The sequence below is a fragment of the Vanacampus margaritifer genome, chromosome 4 (genome assembly GCF_051991255.1).
Source record: "Vanacampus margaritifer isolate UIUO_Vmar chromosome 4, RoL_Vmar_1.0, whole genome shotgun sequence".
NCBI classification, from domain to species: domain Eukaryota; kingdom Metazoa; phylum Chordata; class Actinopteri; order Syngnathiformes; family Syngnathidae; genus Vanacampus; species Vanacampus margaritifer.
In genome coordinates this window covers 28,128,109-28,148,162 of record NC_135435.1, presented here as the reverse complement: position 1 = coordinate 28,148,162, position 20,054 = coordinate 28,128,109, and the positions used below count along the sequence as shown (strand labels likewise).

Below are 20,054 nucleotides of genomic sequence, written 5' to 3'. Positions count from 1 at the left end.
GAATAAAGGTAATTAATTACCCTATATTAAAGTCGTACAAAGCTCTAAATATACTCCATTTGAATTTAGCATAATTATGTTTATGTTTTAACAGTCACATTTTTCAATATGTAGGACCACGATTACGATAATTATTATTAAATGAATGACACTATTTTGGAAGCAGTTTTGTTGCTTTGATATACTGTACACTCCCTCACACCAACCCGCAAACTCTCGAACATCTTAAACCTCATGTACACAATATGTACACATGTTAGACTCGTGTTATGTATCAAAATGAAGCAAACCAGTTTCTTGTCTTTTATTCGTCTCACATTACCTAACAAAATCGCACAGCACACACACTATATATATATGATATACACAATGTGGCGATATAACGTGCCCCTACACAAATTAAATGACAAGGCATCAAAATACTTACTTAAAATTTTAAATTAGAAAAAAAAATCTCCTGTAAAGCTGCATGTCTCCCCTCCCGATTGGAGATCAACAGCGAAAGGGGAGAATCAAAGGCAGTGTTACATTAATTATTGAATTAAGGGAACACACAACAAGCAAAATTAATGTTCCACCTTTTATATTATACTTATGTATTATATTTAGATATTGGAGGCGTATTAAAACAACACGTCAGGTAATTATCCGTTAACATTTGATATACGATTAAAAAAAGAATATATATATATATATTTAAAACGACGTATTTTCTATTTTGAAGTTTTTAACCGACCCGGGCTGGTGCCCTACTTACATAAGTAGCCCATATATGTAGCCTCCGGGCTACGAATTGATGATGATGATGGAGGGAAAAGGGAATCGATAAACTCCTGCACTTCCACGTTTAGAGCAGATGATGGCGCCATAATTCAATGAATGGAAACAAATGAGCCCACCTTTTGCAGTGGGCCCCATGGGATGATGAAGGAATCCAGTTTCTACGGCGGCGACATAACCCAAATTTGTATTATCTTAAAAATAATGATAACCTGCCGTAACGTGGGTGAATAAGAAGGACGCAGTAATAAAAAAAATGTAGGTGCTTTGATATAAAATTTAGGGTACTTGATAAATTATTTTTTTATTAAAAAAAAAAAAAAAGGCTTGAAATGTTAACGCGTCTGTGCAATATGCCCATTTCGCAGATAGCCATGGAAATTGTAAAGAATTAATCATTAATTTAATCTAGACATTTTCTATAGCCAATCCCATTTGAAGGTACAGCCTCATTGCAGATAATTTATTCATAATTCCAATCCCTTTGCGATGCGGCTCATTGATCCGATTTCTTATCAGTTCTCTTATTGACTCTCATTGGATGACTGAGGGAAGAAAAAAATCCGAATACGGTCAATATGGCGATATGCCCAACATACTAATTTCATATCCTGTTATGTCTCAATGTTGTATTATTCCTTAAAATGACAAGAATTACATTTTCTCTAATCATGCACGCAAGCATACGCACGCACACATATACAGATAAATGCACAATACAGGATAAACAGTCAAAGGCGATTAAAAATAGAGGAAGCAGGGTCATCTAGTAAAAACATACAAGGTGATGATATTGTACAATAGAGAAAAGCTCCCATTTAAAACTGCGATTTATTAATGCTTAGAAGCCTCATTCACACAAAAAATATATTTATGAGCAGAAACTACGTTAACGTTACAGTGATCGCAATCATTGTAAACACAGCAGCCTTGACATAAAAATAAAATCCTCAATTGTTTTTAGGCACAGCTGGTAATAATTAAAAAAAAAAAAAAAAGTGTACATATATAACTGAACCCGACAGCTGACTGTTTGATCCTAATGAGAATTCTGGGTGCACTAATATGCACTGTTCACAGAACACTTAACTCAAACTCTCCTGAGATATAAACATATGAAAGTGAGAAGACCAGGACTGATGCAAGTTAATTATGATAATAAAGTGTGTGTGCGCGCGCCCATAGGGCTGAATGCTGCTGCTGTCAGCCGTTGGAATCTCTTCAGTCACCACAGAAAGGGATGAAAAATTAGTTTTCTCTTTATTGCTAACAGATTGTTGGAAACATTTCATATCCATGTTTCTCTACACAACAAATTCAATTCAAATTTAGTTTAGAGTTCTTAAAGGGATTCATCCGCTGTAATATAGAACTTTTTTGTTTTGTTTCGAGGAGCATAATCAGTCATCTTTCATGAGTCAAGCATCCCTATAAAGTAAATCATCGTGAATATGAGTAATCACGCCAGAGCGGGACTGAGGACCTGCAAGGCCAGAGCTGATGAATGGTGCGAGATAAAGGCAGCTAAATTGTGCCCTGGGTGAAGAAGACACTCAGATTGTCGGTCAGAGTTCAGGGAGGACAAGAGCTTCATCTTCGGGGTTCAGGGACAGAGCCAAATTACAAGATCGGATTATTTTGTGCCTTCACAAAAGAGAGAGGATCGGTGGGGAGACATTACAATGTGACCCCCCCTTCCCGGCTGGTTTTGGAATCCAGGCTGCTGCGGTAAAATCAACCGAGCTTGGCCAAAGGAATGGAAAAGGTGAATCCAATTTTGTTCCTCTTCCTCTTGCCCGTGTGCGCTTAACATTGTCGCAATGTGGGATAACATGATACAGTACAGCGGAGCTTACAAATTGCCTCAAAAGAGCTACAAATTGTGGTTGTTTGGGAAGAATGTGCCTCAAAAGTGACAACAAATGAGTCATCAAATCAATTCAAGTCAGGATTAATAAGAATTTTAAAAAACTATTGTTTCAATTAAATTATATCACAACCAACCATGCTGAGTGCAAAATGTCAATACGATAATGTAGATAAGCTCAGAGCTGCTGGCTCTAGTAACTTGACAAAGTATGGTGATGCTGAAATCTTATTAATGTGGGGTTAAACCACTGTTTATATTTGGATGACAGCATGTCAAAATGTTCACCAAAAATGACAGTACCTGTGACCGTTTTCACTCTGACCGCTCGATTGATATTGTTTACTTGGATGAGGCAATGGTGATACCAACATGGCCGTGAATTTCTGTCCCATCCTATTTTATCTCACCAGGCAGTTAATGCAGGGATGTGATTTGACCAAAGTGAAATTATCTGAAAATTTAGCCGGGGGTCTGGGGGCCGCTGGCACCCAGCTAGGTCCAGTGCCCTGGTGGGGGGACACGGGGGGCGAAGCCCCCCGGAGCTCATGGGTTTTCCGTGTTTTTAAGTACTTTCAATGCACTCACATGACAAAGAAATAGACAAAACAACAGCATAAATTTTCAATGTATATTGAACTATCCCATATAAAATGGCAGTTTTAGTCAACTCAAAATCAGTCACATTCAAAAACATTGGACTGCCTTTGCTTTTAAAAACTATCACTGAGAATATCATCATATCTAACTAATGTGATTACTAAGTTAACCCATAAATAATGTTGAGGGATTCAAATTTCATGAACAAATAATTGTATCATGACCAAATGAAAAGTAACTCATATTAGAGCATACCACAAATGTCTTTGTTATAGCAGAAGATGTTATCTGTCGGAGTCATGTGCATACACAATGAACTACTAAAAAAAAAAAAAAATCGTTAAATTATAAAAATTATAAAAAAAGCGGAATTCCGCGAATTAGCGGAAAAATCACATCCCTGTTAATGGTAAAATGAAAAATTTATTTGGCATCTGTCACAAACTGTTATTTTCTTTTTGCTTTTTGGTGGTGTTTCAAGTACTCAAGTGCAGGAACTCAGAGAAGCAAAAGCAGGTAGCAGGAGTGATCTAACAAAAATTTTTTTTTTTTTCAAAATGACAGATGATGGTTAGATGGATGGATGGATTGACAAGTGTTAGATATTATTAACATTTAAATTCCTTATTTTCATATATTAACCATTGTTATACATTATTAACACTTAAATTCTTTATTTTCATATATTAACCATTGTTATACATTATTAACATCTTAATTCTTTATATTAACCATGTTGAAAGGTTTTATAGACGTGTAAAGCAAGTAGTGTTGAACTCAGTATAATTTGACCTTAAGCTGGGACATATTATTTGGTCTAGAAGTTCCTTCTCTGTGGGAAAACACATTTGGTCCTCGAGAACAGAATCTGTTTCGAACACGCACCCCCGACTCTGTTTTCGCCATCGCTCATGGAAAAGTACCCAGAGAGTATGTTTTGTCTACAAATGAAAGAGAGGCGGTCGGTTTTAACTATAAGAAGCCATTTTACACGCGGAAGAGACACATTCGGCACTCTGAAATTCCACCTGTATATGTGATGTTTGGAGCATGTCATGATGTCCAGAGATCTCTGTTAGATTAAAATCATTTTTGCAAAGGTGTTTTTTCTTACATTAAATCTGTCTTCAAGTTTTGGAACACGCAAAGAGGACAAATAAATTTATTCCTCTTCACAAGCCAAACAAAGTATTTGGAATGACCAAAAATATCAAATTAACAAAGTCCAAAAAAACAAGCGAAAGTAGCAAACTTATACTGGAACAGAAGCAACAACAATGAACTAACAAAGACGGAAAGAAAAATGGCACACAAGGAAAAACATGACAAAACAAAACTAGCCTCCTCTGGAGGAACACCTTCGCCCATTTTGAAGTGAGCAAGCCCATTTATTTATAAAATCAGACCCCCTTTGAACCTTGCGGCAAGGCTGGTTTTGTCTGAATTTGCATCTGAAAGACATTTGGTTTGATAAGTTGACGTTCACATTCATAAATCTTGTACCAGCCTTCACACAGAACATGGAACTGGTCCTTCCTTCCTTCATTCCAAAGCCTTGGCCAAGCCTCACATACTAGTTCAAATGGGCTCCCCTTTTAGCCTGTGGGCTTTTAGCTGTCCCATTACTCAGTGGACCTCGGCCATTTGGGTCACGTCTCATCCTTGTTCCGTCTCATGAATGCGTGAAAATCTTCTCTTGACTTCTCCATCTTCAAGCTGAGTAAAGTATTCCAAGCATGTGAAATTCAGCAGGCAGATTCGCCTCCTGCTATGGCAAATTGATTAGTTCTGGACTGGATTTCTCCAATGACGATGAAAGATGGTGGCTTCGTTGCAAATCCTGTGAGAATATCAAGTTTTCAAATTCGAGTAAGACTCGAGGAATTTGGAAGACTTAACAGGTTTCTTGGAGTTTTGTGACATTTTCTCAGAAATCAGCAACGTTAGAGATTCATTTTTGCCACATCCGTAGTCGTGTTCGATGTTAATGTGGAGAAAGCATCACCATTACCTTTACCCAGGGTTCACGTCTTTGAGCACTCTAAAAACAGTTGGGTCAAATATAACCAAAATTGGGTCAAACACATTGGCATCTGGGGGTGGGGACTAACCCAATTTATTGGGCTTTGAATGAAACAAACATTTGGGTAAAAAATAACCCAAATTGCATAAAAATGGACCGATCCAATGTTTTGGTTTGTTTAGTCAAACCAAAACGTTGGGTCAAATGAATAACCCACTAAACAAGTCAATTTTTTAAACAAAATAATTCAAATGTTTTGGGACTAACCCAATTTATTTGGTTCTGCATGAAAAACAAACATTTGGGTAAAAAATAATAATAAGTTGGGTCAAAAAGGGACTGACCCAACATTTTGGTTTATTTATTTAAACCAAAAAGTTGGGCCAAATGAATAACCCACCAAACAGCAGCAATTTTTTTTTAAACAAAACAACACATTTTGGGGGGAATAACCCAATTTATTGGGTTCTGCATGAAAAACAAACATTTGGGTCAAAATTAACCCAAACTGGGGCAAAAGGGGACAGATCCAACGTTTTGGTTTTGGTTAAACCAAAAAGTTGGGTCAAATGAAGGACCAACAAAGCAACCCTTTTTTTTGGGCCAACCCAAAAGGATAACCCAAAACCCAATTTTTTGGGTTGTTTTGTATGTTATTCATTTGACCCAACTTTTTGGTTTAACTGATTAATCCAAGCATTTGAGCTGGTCCCTTTTTGACCCAATTTGGGTTATTTTTGACCCAACTGTTTTTAGCGTGCGTGTTTGGTTTGATTTGCGTGAGAGCGCCCTCGCGTGTGGCCGTCAAAGTGGGCTACAGAGGTTAGCCACTCTGCTCTCAGTCTTCCAGAGAACGGCCTCTCTGTGTATCAGTGCCAGGGCGGTGCAGAGCAGGGAGCAAAGGGGGTTGCTAGGGGAGGGGTCAGGGTGAGTTGGCGAGGGATGAACATCCCAACAACAAAGGCTAGTGGGGGTGATAATCCCACCTAATGCCCCCTGTCTGCACCATGTCTGCAGTGGCAGATTGAGTGCACTCATGCAAAAGGTTACTTGGTGATCAAGTGCTCTGGTCCGGGGCGGAGGGGGGGGTGTCACAGGCCACATGTCTTCAGTGGCCTCAGCGGGCCGTCGTCCGCGCAGATCAGCGAAGGCGGTGATGTTCCGCTGCAGCTAATTCGGCCCTGCGTGTCGTTGGCGGTCATGCATTATGCAAGAGGTCCTGCACTGTCTCGTCATACACTGCTGCACTCTAGGACAATGCAGCGGTCAGTCAGGGGTGAGACCACATATTCTGGAATGGCAGCGACTTTTTCAAATGGTTTACCATCTTTTGGTACATTTACATAATATATATCTAGTTCCATAGAAAAAGTTCCCTGCTCTCTAAAGACCTGCGAATGTTTGCGCTGTCATAAGTATGCCAGGCGATTTGTTGTCAGTGTTTGAAGAAGGGTACACGATATTCACGTCCTTCTGGGTCTTATCGAGAAAGCGCTTTGACCATTTTTACAGGTAACCCCTTCTAAGGTTAGGCTAGCCTCTAGGACAGGGTTCACCAATTCCGGTAGTTGAGGTCCGGAGTCTTGCAGGTTTGAAATGTTTTTAGATTTTTCCGCCCACTAGCACACCTGGTTCATATGATCAGCTCATCAACATGCTTGATACCGATCCTGATCTTTAGTATCAGGTGTGTTGGTAGGCGGAACCAGCTACAACCTGCAGCACTCCGGACCTCGAGGACCGGAATTGGTGAAACCTGCTGTAGAAATCTATCAAATATTTTTAGAATCGATTAATCTCTTGATTATTCAATCGATTAATTTACTACAGTAATCTGATTCGTCTTAATTTTGCATTAAGTGTATTACAAAGCATGTTTTCCCCCTGATTAGCGTTTATTAACCAGTGATTGGTGTGTTTTGGGGGTTTTTTTTTGGGAAAAAGGGGATTGATATTGTACTAATACCGGTTTGGTCATTGCTTTCCAAAGTAAAACAGATGTTTGCAAATGTCTTATTTTCATTAAACACATGGATAATTTTGACAGCTCTAGTCAGTACTAACGGATCTTGACATTCTGACAACTGCCCATTTTGCTGACGAATGACGATTACAGTTTGGTTCGGCTTGAAATATTGACGGATTGCCGATGACGGACTTTCAAAATTTATTGGCGCACTCACTTCTGCTTGTTTCTTTCTATATGTACGAAATTGTGGTTTACATGTCTGCCTCACAATCCTAAACTTTTGAAATGTTTAATTTTTATAAATCAGACTCTAATAGCACTGCCTCACCAGCCATCAGTGACATGCATGCAGTCAATAACCCTTTCAAATATTGGCGATATTCACGAATTTAGTCACATAAAAACGCCATCGTGTTTTCTCCTAAAATCACGTTTTATTGATGGTAGAAAGTAAGAAACGTAATATTTATGACGTAGCATCACCGTTTAGATGGGGATACTCTAATTGCTATGCAGCTGTACGGGAGTAATTTGATACGCTCACACATTTAAACGGGTTACCCTGAATGTTTCAGAAACTGGAATTTTGACTTTTACCCGAAGATTGACAGCATATAAACGTAGTCTCTGGTGCCTTATGACTGTCTGACAAAATTGAAGGATTGATGAATAGTTAGCTATACAGACGCTCCCCACCTTACGAACGAGTTACGTTCCGGATGATCGTTCGTAAGGTGAATTTGTTCGTAAGTTGCTTCAGTGCTATATTTTGTATTATAATTTATGTTTAAAGCTTATGTAAGTATATTGAAGGTTTATATAAGTATGTTTAAGGCTTGTACAAGTAACCTGCATTGGTTTGTACTGAAAAAAACTTAATAAAATGGAGAGAATACATACAGTACTGTACTGTACTACGTATGTTAGAGAGAGAGAGCGAAAGACACACACACACAGTATGTACATGTACGTAATAAGATAAATAAAATGAAGTTTAACTTACTTTTGGAAGATGTACTCGATGCTTAAGGAGATGATGGAGGAGGAGGAAGAGGAGGATTTTATATCATGAGAGATTCTTCGTCGTCGCTGGAATCGGCTTCAAAAGTTATTTCCTGCTTCATGGGGACCGGCGTTTCTTCCTCCTCGACACGTTGCTCAGCCTCCAATGAGCTCTCACAGCGCCAATCGTCGGTATTAGCGGCGGAAAGAAGCACTACGCGCAATACAAAATCTAACTTACAGCATTTCTTTCCGAACATTTTTCGACATACTGTACGCGCAGAAATGTTCGTATGTACCGTTGTTCGCAACTCGAATGTTCGTAAGTAGGGGAGCGTCTGTACTTCATTTACCGTCTTTTATTTCCTAGCTCAACATTTGCAGAGACCCGAGTTGCAGTCATCCAGCCGGTGTTCAATTAATTTAACTTTCAGTAACATGTTTCATGATGGCAATGATAAAATAAGTACAAGAGTCATTGAAAAGACTAAACCAAACCTAATTACAGTACGTGATATTGCTACAAGGTCAGCGCTATTCCATTCATCTGTCAATGCAAACTTAAGCAGCCATGCTCCCACTCAGGAAAGCTCCAATAGCTCAAGAAGCAGCTGAAGTCGACTGCAATGTTCTGTTCAAAAACACACAACACAAAATCCTTGATATAGATGTTGTGGGCTCATTAACACTACTCCTTTGGATGAGCGAGATCAAAATTATTTTCAGCACGCTGCACTTTAGTGGGCTTCGCTTTGTTCGTGGAGAATTTGTAGATATTCTCGTAAGTGCAATTAAAAGTATAAGCTCACGTATTTAGTTGGTGTTTAGACATGTAGAGTTGTGATTTCATTTCATTTTTCATATGACCTTCATTATGAGCCACTACGCTAACGGTGACGTTCTTATTAGCAAACATGTTTAACTATCCATATGCTAAACTACAGATGATATTTAAATAGCTATGTAAATGAAGTTACCCAATTAGCAGGTAACTAGATGGCCAGGTTAAGGTTCCTGAACACACCTATATTCAACGCATTCACTGCCAGCCCAGTAAAAAGGAATCTTTGACGTCAAAAGTCGTCTATGGCAGTGAATGCGTTCACCGTGTGTATGAGTAAGACGGGCCTAGATTAAGCTGAGTTCTTGATGGCGAGCTCCTCTCCAGCTACACTAGTCCCGCATGCTGCGGCTCTTGACGTCAGATCGAAGGTGCTTGAGGGGAATGTGTTTACGGCTGTCGCACCTCTGACAAAGGGAGCCGTACATAACGCAGAGTAATAGATGAGGACAAGCCAATCAATAGCCAGAGAGCCCGTTTGACCCACGCTTTAAAATGACAAATCTCCTGCCTTGCATCACGGAGATTGTGTCTCTGCTTTGCACTGCAGCCAACAGCGGCCCCGGAGGGACAGTCAGCCAAACGGACAATGATGGCTGCGTCTGTCAGGTGGAAGACAACACACAGGTGATGTTCAGATCTGCATGTGAGACGGAGTGTAAAAAACGCAAATCCTGTTTTTTTTGCAAAAGCCTTGGTGGGCTTTTTTTCTGAGAATTTGTTTCATCTCTGCGTCATCATGGGTGTTTTGGTGAAGCGAGGGCATTTCCTTTGACGTGTACCTGGCGCAGGAAGTATATCGCGATTGTGGTGAATTTGATTTGAGAACTAGGCACATATATTCTGAGCTCAGCTGATGTGTGGTTGAGAACATCAAATTGAAAAAAGAAGGGCCTAAATTTTGGCATTTCCCCCCTAAAAATTCCTATAACTTATTTACTCCCAAAAACGTATGAATACGTTCTATTTTAAATATTACCATGGTCCCAAAAAACGTATTTATACGTTGTTGTTGGTTTTTTTTAATGCTAGAGCATACAGAAGGCTTTGATGCAGCCTCTGAACTGAAGAGAATGCGTAAAGCAAAGGTAGTTATTACAGAAACAACCGGCAGGTGGCAGCAGAGTAGAAGAGATCAACCAGGGCCATGTTGCAAAAAGGCTTCCCCCCCAGTGTTTTAAACAGATTTGAGAATAATGATGAAACTTAGCTATATTCTAATGCTAATTGCTGCAAAACGGAAACAGATAGAAATATACTTTTTTTTCCTGATGAAAGAAGAGACTCTAATCTTTCTTTTGATAGGTTCCATGTTTTTATAGCAATAGAACACCATATTATGTGGTCCTTGCAAAATCTGTCAAAATCCAGTAAAACAGCCGGGAGCAAAGGGGGTTGCTTCAGTGAAAAGGCCTGGGAGTGAATGAGTTCAAGTGAATGAGAGGAGCTACTTTGATTGCTGGTGAATCAACTCGACTGTGTTCATCCTCATAATGGTGCAAAACACGGTATTTTCAAAAATACAAAGACTTAGTCTAGCCAGCCTCTGCGTTGCTTTAGACCATGCCTTGTGCCAGACTTGCACTGGGCACAAAAATGTAGCCCTTTTCTTCACAAATTCCAAACTGGAACTTATGTAAGAACTGAGACTTTACTTATTTTCTGGATCCCTTTGGCTGATGGCGCATCTCTTATGCATATGCACAACTTACTCACATATTCACCTTTGGTTTACCTTGTCTTTTTCTGTAAGTCCCTCATGATAAAATGGTTACCCGACTCCTCACTGCAGAATGCATGTGGTCTGCGTTCTCCTTTCTCATTTCTTCCATCCTGCCTGAGCACACACGCTCTCACCTCTGTTATCATGAGCTTGTGCTATTTGTCTTCAAGTAGCTTGCCCTGTAAATTACTCTGGCCTCTGTCAGGCCGCAACCTCTCGTTCACGGAAATGTGTGCGTTTGTGTGTGCCTTCTTGAGGACAACCAACAACAAAAAAGTGAAATACAGTGTTACCATCCAGTCTTTGCAGCAGCATTCTGTATTCTCGCTGCCCTCAGTCTGCTCTTGAATACAATTCGTATCCTGACTGTGGCCAAGAGGCACACGCTGAGACGTACATTTTCCATTGTTGGTTGTCAGCGGGTCTCGTTCTGACCGTGCGGCGAGGATTTTGCAGATTTCTGTGGTTCCATTTTTTTTTTCAGGAAGCTGACCCATACTGAGGTGAATGCGCACAATGCGCAGTGGGGAAAAAAAAAGTGTTGGCTCACTAATTGGCAATTTCAAGCTACTGCCACACTTAATAGTTAGCTTTTCTGGTTATAACACTGTGGTCTGAAATTCAGAATGACTCGCTCATAAAAAATAGGCCGCTAACAAAAAATTTACTCGGTTGTTTAATTTCACACTTGATGGGCCGGCAGGCCCTCCAGAGAGTCGAGTATTTGCATACAAACAAATAAAAGTAAAAGTTCCATTACAGAATATGTCCTTTTTAAGATTGTTCTCACACGATTTAAACTGTTTCTTCTCAAAAGTACAAAATGTATTTAGTGATCAGTAGAGCCTTGTACCTTAAATTAATGTTCACATATTCGTTTATCATTTTTCAACCAAATCCTGAATCAATTCGAATGGGTCACTAATTGTACATAACATGGGCCAATTTTTTTTTAAATACAATTTGATCATAATGGTCAATGGTAAATGGAATGCACTTATATACGGTAGCGCTTTATCTACACTATATGTTGTCCAAAGAGCTTTACCAAACCTCATTTTCACTTTTTTTTTCTCAACATATCGGAAGTCAGCCTAGACAGACCAATTCAATTTTCTGCATCCAGTAGCTTTAACATCCAATGATGCCTCATCATACACTAGCCAACATGAGAACCCAGAATGTTTTTTTTTTTTATGTTGCTGTTGTTTTTAACGGCTAATTTGCATCTCAGTTCGAGTCACCACCAGAAATCAGCAGCGTGTAGTGTGATGATTCTTTCTTCTTACATTTGAAAAAAAAAACCTTTTTGTTTTCTAAAAGGCTTTTTAAATTTTTTTAGTACAGTGAAGACCACATATGGCCGCAATCTTTACATTGATTGGACAAACAAGACAGCACCACGGCCATTGATTGCAAAATCCACTATTAATGACTTTTTGCTGGGCCGAGCAGACAATGTTTTCGAGTCACAAGAGGAAGAAGAATAAACATGCGCAAAGACTGGCTGCCTTCAGTGAGTTGAGTTACAATACAAATGCGTTATTCTAATAATAACATATTCAGTAGTGTGACTTCAAGTTGTAGTCGCTCAATCACAGGTTGCATGCTTGATACTGCGGGTGCTGTATGCAAATAGGTGTGCTGGTGTTAATGCATATAGCATGCCAGAGTCCTGCTGTGTGATTTTGTTCTGGGGGATGGCGAGAGGGCGGAGTGTGAAGGAGGGGGGAGGGGGGGGGGGTGTTAGGTGGCGGGCGGGCTGGACGGGGGCTCATTCATCAAGTCATTACGGGAGGTGGCTCTTGTGGTATTTCTGCCTGTCCATCAGTAGAGGAGGACGGGGAGACATTCCCAGAGGAGGACACAAGCCCCCCCCCCCCTGTCCATCTTTCTTCATCTATTCCCCACCTCCCCTTCCTCCCCCATCAAATGCCCCTGCCCTGTTTTTCCTCTGACAGCTCACCTTCTGACTGCTATTACCCCCCCATCCCTCCTCTCTTCCATCACGCAGGCCCCCGCATTATCTGCCCCTTCACTACATCTTCCATCTCTCCTTTCGCAGCCCCTCCCTCCCTGCACGTTCCCGCTACTTCCTCGTCTTTTTTACATTTCTCCCGGGAGGCAGCCTCTGACTCTCAGATGTCCCCCGCATGCCAAAAATTACTATTGACATTTCAATTCAGTGGACTTTTTTTCTCCCACTGCTCTCTGCTGATGCCTTATAGCAGGAGGACATTTACATGTCAATGGGCCAGACAAAAGGGAGGCAGAGTGTGCCCATCTCCATGTCCTTAAGACAGTGGCTGTTACTCCAAATTTATGGCTTCGCTGGTGATGAGAAACCTTTTGTGTTTGCTCAATAGATGAGTAAATGTCTTATTAAAATTGGCTCGCGTTGCCGCAGCAGGACTTGTTTGTGAATGCTCCAATTTTTGGGTCGATGCACGAAACCACAAAAATATAAATTACAGAATAAAGCCAAGTATTGCAAAAGTAGAAAAAAAAAACCAGCAAAATGCTTTTGAGTCCTCATTCAACAGTTGTTGTCATGGACAAAGTTGCTCTTGCACACTTTTGAAACATAATTTTTGGCTGCATTTGTTGACTCAGAACAAGAAAATTGAGTTATTTGTTTTGCAGCTTTACTCAGTAGATATCAATGATTTTTTTTTTTTCAACTTGGAGTGAGGAAAAAATAAAACAAAGTAGTGTACTGTATGTATGGAGGTGGCTTAATGCTGCTTTTATTCTCTGGCCTTTCTGTGCCTCCATGTTGGGGATTGAGTTTCCTGCAGCCAAATCTACACAAAACATTCCGCAGTACGGTGGTGACAGGTGAAAAATAAATGAAGGCTCGGGTCCTTTTAGGTGTATTTGGTCTTGCCGTTTCCTGGTATCTGTGCTGACAGATGGGATGAACAATGGGTCTTATTCATAAAAAAGGAAAAAAAATGTCAAAGTTTCAAGCAAACAAGTAAGAAAATGAGGCTCCTCCGTTCCTGACACCAGTGTGAACATTTCTGCAACTTTTTATTTTTATTTTTATCAGAACAGCTGAACCTAAGCGCAAATCTTACAAAAATATACAAGTGAATGAAACCCAAGTTAGAATTGAAGTCGTGCTTGAGAATAAGATCAGTGCAATATGAGGACCATTCATACATTTCTGTCGTACTAACTTTTAAGTACGCTACATTTTAATTTGTTTTCGAACTGTTTGTTCTCAAACATCCATTGAGGTATGATTTTTATATTTAATACATTTTAATGAATCCTTATTTAAGTACAGATTCCTTTTTTCCTATATTTAAAAAGCTGTCAGGTTTTGTACAGCGGTTGACAAAACCTTCAAAAAGAAGTAATTTCATTTAACACAAACAAAAAAAGCAAACAAGGTACTCGAAAATCCCAAAACACACAAAATCAGCAAAGTCCAAGAACAGAAGTCAAAGTAACAAACAACTTAACGGGAAACACGACGTGGCAAGGACATGAACATGACATCGACAACGAACCAACAACAAACGAACGGAAGCTGGGAACTAAATATACACATACTAACGAGACAACCAGAGACACCTGGACAAGACGCCGTGGCTGAGGGTGCTGATTGGATGACACAAGAGACCGAGGATGACAAGCACAGGTGGACACAATAAAACTTGACGAGGCTGACAACACAAGGAAAACATGACAACTAAAATATAACCAAAACCCCAAAATGCGAAAGAAGGCTTACCTCATTCACTGCCAATGACGGCTTTAGACGTCAAATATCCATTTTAACTAGGCTTGTAGTGAATGAGTTGAGATGTAAATCCCCCCCCCCCCCCCCAAAAAAGGCAAAAAAAAAAGTCAACTTCTACTTTGTGGAAATTCACTTATTGCAAGGGGGCTTGGACCTTATCACCAGCAAAAAGTGAGGGAACACTGTATACTGTATTTGTATATGAATGTAGAGAATTTGCATCTTTGTTTGTAAAAGGTAGCGGTTGATATCACCACCTGACTAGTCCCACCGTGCCGAGGCTTCCCTCTCTCGCTGTAATTATCTTCAAGTAGCTGCATCGCATATGTAAGAGTCCTGTTTTGGCTGCTCATGGGAGGAAGGAACAAAAAAAAAGAAGCCTGGCAGCATTGATCTGCCCTTCTGCATTTAGCTTTAGCATGTTAAGTCTTTAGCTTTAATTGGGAGCAAATTCATGCAGGAGTTTGTGTAATTATGCCAGAGTCAATCCCCGTTCCTCCTTAGCGCTATCGAGCAGCTGCTCACTTCAATAAAAGCGGGTGTCAAATTGGCCAAGAGGAGCCGCGGTGTAGATGTGTGTGCACCTTCCTGTTTGTGTAAATTATTTAAATCAATACACACAGGAAGGAGGCGTTTAAAACAGTAACTGGTTGGAGGGCAGCAAGAATGCCAAAATTCCCGCTCACCTCTAACAGCCTTCTCGATCGAGCTTGTGTGTCCCTGTTGTTCTTTCATAACCACTTATATCATTATTGATATAAAGCCACAGTTCCTCCCCAAATTCCAGGGATTTTGAACACTTGGCACATGTAGTGCTATGGCGTTCACCGTGACTTCTTTTTAGAATCGGTAAGAAGTTGTTTTTTTCCAGACATTTTTTTAAAAGTGAAAACTGAAGAGATTATTTTTTTTTTACCTTACTGACACTTTCATCTGTCACTTTATTATATATCATATGGATTCACAATATGAATATTTCATCCACATTTTAAAGTACAAATTACAATTATTTTTATTGTAGAAAATGATCTATTAATATCTAAAAATATCTATAAAATTTAAATTAATTTTCCTATTATTCTCTCATGTGCAATGAATCCATATAATATATGCTCTTTTGTATTTAAACCTCTGAAATAAAATTTTGCACACTATTCAAATTTTTTGAGATGCACTTGAATGAAACATGAAAAGCCGAGTGAGACCTTGAAGGGCAAATATTTCGGATGTTGGAAGAGAGTTGCAAAAAGATTGCCAACCAATCTGCGTATTTTCCTGCATTTCATGACATTTTAATAAAATGGCCTCCAAATGGCACATACTTTTACGTTGCTCTAAATTAGCCACTTTAACATCACGATTTGATTTGATAATTTCTAATCTTCAACTAATACTTTTGGAATTGATTGCAAACTTGTCAGCGGCATTTTTTTCTTATGCACCATAAGAATATATTCTCTTTTCTACTAAAAGGCATGATTCCCTCAATGTTTAATAACTTTTGTTTTGACCCATAAAGAGTGAGTCTTTGACACATCGTGCCGCGGGAAAAGTAAAATGGGTCAAAGGCGCCATTGTTGCTGATTGAGATCAGATGGTCGCACGAATGAGCATCATCTTGATGTTTTGCTAGGACGGGTTGCAGTAATTGTGACTTGTACCATGTGCTTGTTTCATCATGACAGCCCCCTGGCGCACGCACACACACAATTTATTGTCCTCTCTTTTTACTGTGTGGATTTCACAGGTACTAAAACAGTCAAAAGCAAAACATTTAAAAAAATAAATAATTTTTTTCAGAGAATTTTATAGTGTTTTTTTTTTTTTTTCATCTACACAACCAGCAAAAATGTTTCAACTATTAACTGGGGGATGTATGGTTTTGCTCTTATGGACTCGTGTGATCTTTCATGAGTTTATGAACATTTAGTCGGACCTTCTTGTGTAAAAGCCAAGTTGTAGCCTTCATATTTTTGGGGGCAGTTTTGCAGGTTCTTGCATGTCTTTTACAGACATTTAGTGCTTGATTGGTTTTTCTCTCTTGGGCATGTGAACTAAGCTGCAGAAAATATGAAGTAAGTAGATTATGTTTGATGATCCACACTTCATTTTTTCAGGATTAGCAACTCCTGACTGTCTGGCTATATGGCTTTTTAATATAGACTTGAAGGATTCAGCCGAGTGACAGAAATGTTGTGTTCAACTCAAGTCAACTTTAGAGCACTTTAAAAACAACCATAGCTGCATACAAAGTGCTGTATAAAGTAAATAATAATAATAAAAAAATGCACATTAAAAATTAAATTAACCAAGTGCTCAATAGAAGATAAAATATAATAATGAATATAGTATGTATATAATATACCGTACATGAAGTTGGAATGAAGTGAATGGGATGAAAAATGTGGAAGAAAACGTGAAATTTAGAATCTCCCATTAAGAATGAGTGGGGAAAAGTAGGGTACAAAATGGGGACTTGTGGGTAAGGCGTGAATCCTGGGAATGAAAAAAAATAACAGCGCCCATGGTGTGAATATTAGGAATAGTTTGAAATTGGAACGGAGTGAATGGGATGAAAAACGTGGAAGTAAATGTGAAATATAGAAGCTCCCATTAAGAATGAGTAGATAAAAGTTGGGTACAAAATGGGGAATTGTGGGAAGGCGTGAATTTTGGAAGAAAGAAATGGAAGCGCTCATGGCGTAAATTGGTGGAATATATTAAAGTTTGAATAAAGTGAATGGGATGAAAAATGTGGAAGTAAATGCGAAATGTAGAATCTCCCCTTAAAAATGAATGGGGAAAAATAGGGTACAAAATCGGGAATTGTGGGTAAGGTGTGAATATTAGGAATAAGAAAAATAAACCCTAGAATGGCGTGACTTTTTGGAATATGTTAAAATTGGATTGAGGAGAATCGGATGAATTATGTGGAAGTAGATAGATGCCAAAAGAGTGGGAAGTTTGAAGTATAGGAAGAACATATGTGTGAAGGCCACAGTCGTCGCACAATTAATAGATTCATATTTAGGAATAGAACTGTTTGATGAGAGACTGCTGTCTGGCGTGATGTCAAGAAAGGTGTAGTTAGTGATTCACTTCTCGCTCAGTAAAGACATGAATGAGACACTTAGTAACTGACTGGGCAACATAATTACGTGCATGGGTGGAGTTTTCTTTTTTTCTTTTCTTTTTTTGGGTATTTTCTATACAGGCGCATTTAGACATTGTATTTGTGCCGTTGTGGGACTGAACACAGTTGACTTGATTCCAAGCCAATAAAAGCGGTTCTCCTCTATCCCTTTAAAATATGCCAAGGAGAGGTATGTGGTCTACATGGCGGAAGCATAAGGGACTTGCTGGAATCCAAAGTATGTTCAAAGGGAACTGCAAGATCTGTAATTGGGAATAATATAAATCTGGACAAAGCGAGTGGGCATTTGGAGGCTGCCTTCCAACCCCGATCGTGCGCCGGGGGACGTGTAACAGAAAAAGCCCTTTCTCTGGGATCAGGTAACAATCAATTGTCTCACCTGTTTTCTGGGTTTGGTAATGTGACGTTCACAAGCTGAGCCCTTAAGCTCTGTGAAGTCATTTTTAGTTGACAGCAAAAGGCTGTACAAGGCAAAATGGCTGCCCTGAGATTTTTCTGATTAATTCACATTGAATATTACTATTGTAGCTCTCCTCGTTGCACTTAACTCTTTCACTGCCACTGACGTTAAAAGATGTCAAGTAAAAACCTACGGAGGGCTGCCAATGACGTTAAAAGAAGTCATCCAATTTTTTTATTTTTTTTATTTTTTTGAAACGGGTGCTGGCAAGCCTTCCGCATCTGTTGTGAAAGTTTCAAGGAGGTCTGTTGTGCCTAATGACTATTTTTGGCCCCTAGAGGGCAGCGATGACTCTCTTTTGACAAGATCGGGTGGGCGTCAGTAGAGGCGGAGCTAGAGCGTCGAGCAGGAGATCAGAATGGAAAACAAAGGAAAAATGGCGACCGGTTGCGAGGAGCTCACGCCCGAGACGTTTTTTTTCAAAGACCAAAAGCATCGACCAACGCTAAAAGAGCACGTTGATGACGACGATGATCATCATCGATGATGATGATGGTGAATCCGAGCTTGACGGCGAAATTGGAAGCGCTGACGCGGCGGCTATGACGGCGTCATAACGCAGAGCACAACCGAGCACGCACAGGCGGACGTTCGATCGGACGACGGAGAGTGCCCCGAGTCCAATGCATATTCATCGGAGGAGTGTGTACAGTCTGCTACTTGCTATTTATTCCCCGGAAAAAAAGGCGGTCAAGAAAGTGTAACGTTTGCACGCGAAACGGACAAGCGAAAGTGAAACTATAATCTGTTGTGCGAGTCCTGCGGCGTCTCCTTGCACGCAGGAGAGCGTTATAAAAAGAAAAACTGTATTTGAAACATCCACATAATTGTAAGTAGTACCACAGTTGCACACATTTGTAAATAGTTTGCGAAATTGTTTTGTCAAATTGTTACACTGTTGAATGGAAATAAACGTATTTTGCAATCAAAAAACACTTTTTCATTGTTGGTGAAAGCGTTTTACAGAAGTAAAGCACTATTTAGGTGTTTGTGGCATCATTCATGGACAAAAAGAAGTGTAGAATTCACTAGAGTGCATGAAATAACATCGTTTCACAAAAAGCTCTTTTTCTCCGCTTTTTGTTTCAAAACAGAGAATTTCGGTGAAAGTAACCATTTTCTATTGTTGATTACTGAAGAACGGAATAAGGTAGAAACAGACTTTTTTTTCTGATGAAAGATGAGAGTCCAATCTTTCATTTGGTAGTATGTGTGTTTCCATAGTCCAAACACAACATTTTCTGTGGACCTTGAAAGATCAGTCAAAATGCTTAAATCGGCTGGCACTGGGGACATCCTGTTTCTGAAAACGTCTGGCAGTGAAAGAGTTAATAGCCACAGACTTGAGTGTTTTTCTTTGACTTCCTCTACTCACTTACTCACTGACATCCACACATCCACCCCGCTACAGCGCCTTCTCTGGTGTGGGTGGCGACAAACACCCAAAAGCAAAGAAAACAAAATGCACAAAAATGACAATGTGGCAGTTACAATATTGGAAAGGAATATTTTGAGTTGACTTCCCCTTTACATAACAGTTATGGATATGAACAAGTCAAGACGGGAGTCATTAGGCAGGAATAAGATCACGATAATGAATGCCAACTATAATCCGAGTCTTACAAGGTCAGCACGAGAGCCTCAACCTTTTGTTGGCAAGCAGGAGGAGCAATTAGTTGACTTCCTCCATTCACCGTCCTTACATGAATGAGAGTGTTGCACAGCAACAGGAACAATGATGAGTGCCCCTTTCCAAAAATATGCTACCGATTCCTCATACTGCTGTCGACTAAATCCTTGGTCTACGCCGTTCACCAACGTCACAATGATCAGAGATTTAATTAGACGGTGAGCAAAGTCAACTTGACCTTTCGCTGCATCTTC

The 20,054-nt window shown here is 39.7% G+C and overlaps 1 long non-coding RNA gene across 1 annotated transcript in view; it reads right to left on the bottom strand.

The window, feature by feature from the left end:
- Nucleotides 1–4,393: 4,393 nt before the first annotated feature.
- Nucleotides 4,394–20,054, bottom strand: part of LOC144050273 (uncharacterized) — a 28,811-nt gene continuing 13,150 nt past the window's right edge. The window contains exon 5 of the long non-coding RNA XR_013293823.1: nt 4,394–6,519. This is a non-coding gene — a long non-coding RNA (uncharacterized LOC144050273). The remainder of the gene's footprint in view (nt 6,520–20,054) is intronic.